Source organism: Salvelinus sp. IW2-2015, unplaced genomic scaffold, assembly GCF_002910315.2.
Source record: "Salvelinus sp. IW2-2015 unplaced genomic scaffold, ASM291031v2 Un_scaffold7553, whole genome shotgun sequence".
Lineage (NCBI taxonomy): Eukaryota > Metazoa > Chordata > Actinopteri > Salmoniformes > Salmonidae > Salvelinus > Salvelinus sp. IW2-2015.
This window is the reverse complement of record NW_019948813.1, coordinates 12,018-13,628: the sequence shown is the minus strand read 5'-3', so window position 1 is coordinate 13,628 and position 1,611 is coordinate 12,018. Positions and strand designations below refer to the sequence as shown.

At 37.4% G+C, this 1,611-nt stretch overlaps 1 long non-coding RNA gene across 2 annotated transcripts in view; it reads right to left on the bottom strand.

Annotated features, from left to right (window-relative positions):
• LOC139027115 (uncharacterized) overlaps window positions 1-141 on the bottom strand; it is a 2,447-nt gene extending 2,306 nt beyond the window's left edge. For both annotated transcript variants that reach the window (XR_011479156.1, XR_011479157.1), the window contains exon 1: window positions 102-141. This is a non-coding gene — a long non-coding RNA (uncharacterized lncRNA). The remainder of the gene's footprint in view (window positions 1-101) is intronic.
• Between the last annotated feature and the right edge of the window lie 1,470 nt (window positions 142-1,611).

The window sequence follows — 1,611 nt, the reverse complement described above, 5'->3', positions numbered from 1 at the left end:
CCGCAACCTCTGATATTGTTATTTATACTACAAGTACCCTCGAATATGTGGTATTTATATTACACGTAGCTCTGACTGTTATTTATACCCACAGTACCAACCGTCTGATAGTGTATTCTATACTACCACAGTACCCAACCCTGCTGATATGTGTATTTATTTACCACCGTTACCTCTGATCTGTGTATTTATATTACCACAAGTACTCCTGATATGTGTATTTATACTCCACAGTACCCAACCCTCTGATATGTGTCATTTATTTCCACGTACCCTTGATATGTGTTTTATACTGCCAACCGTCCCCAACCCTCTGATATGCTGTCTTATACTACACAGTACCAACCCTCTGATTATGTGATTTATCTACCACGTACTCTGATGTGTGTATTTATACTACCACAGTACCTCTGATGTGTGTTTTTATACTACCACAGTTCCTCTGATATGTGTATTTATTCTACACAGTAAACCCAACCTCTGATTGTGTATTTTACTACGACAGTCCCTCTGATATGTTATTTTATACTACCACAGTCCCTCTGATATGTGTATTTTCTACCACAGTACCACCTGAATATGTGTATTTATTCCTACATAGTACCCAACCCTCTGCTATGTGTATTTATACAACGTACCTCTGATATGTGTATTTAATACTCACAGACTATCCTCTGATATGTGTTTTATTTCTACCACAGTACCCAACCTCCTGATATGTGTATTCTCTACCACAGTACACTCTGATATGTGTATGTTTATACTAACACAAGTACCAACCTCCTGATATGTGTAATTTATCTACCACAGTACCCTCTGATATGTGATTTATACTACAAGTACACCCTATAATCTGTTTATTTTATACTATCACAGTACCCAACCCTTGATAATGTGTATTTATACTACCACGTATCCTCTTGTGTATTTATACTACCACAGTACCCAACCCTCTGATATGTGTTTATCACCACGTATCCTCTATGTGTATTTAATACTTCACCGTACCACCCTCTGCTATGTGTAATTTATACTCCCAGTATCTTAGTGTGTATTTCTACTACTGCAGTACCCTCTGATTATGTGTCTTTATAACTACCTCAGTACCCTGATAGTGTTTATTTATACTACCACAGTAACCAGCCTCTGATATGTTATTATACTACCACAGTAAATCCTCTATGTGTTTTATACTACCTCAGTACGCCTCTGATATGTGTATTTACACTATCCCACAGTACCACCCTCTGCTAGTGTATTTTATACTACATAGTACCACCCTCTTGTATGTGTATTTTATTTAATTCTACCACTGTATCCTCTATGTGTCTTTATCTACCTCAGTACACTCTGATATGTGTATTTCACTACCAAGTATCCTCTATGTGTATTTATACTACTCAGTACCCTCTGATATGTGTATTTACAGTAACCAACCAGGAGCCTCCTACCGAGCTCACAGTTCATCACGTCTTTCCTGTGGGTGAAAGACCAGAAGTGGTGATGTCCTTCCTGTCTCAGAAAGTGCTGGGTGAATTTTTTCCATATTAAATGAAAGTTTAGAATGGTCATTTAGTATTTTCCTTCTCTCAATGATCTATCAATGCCTCA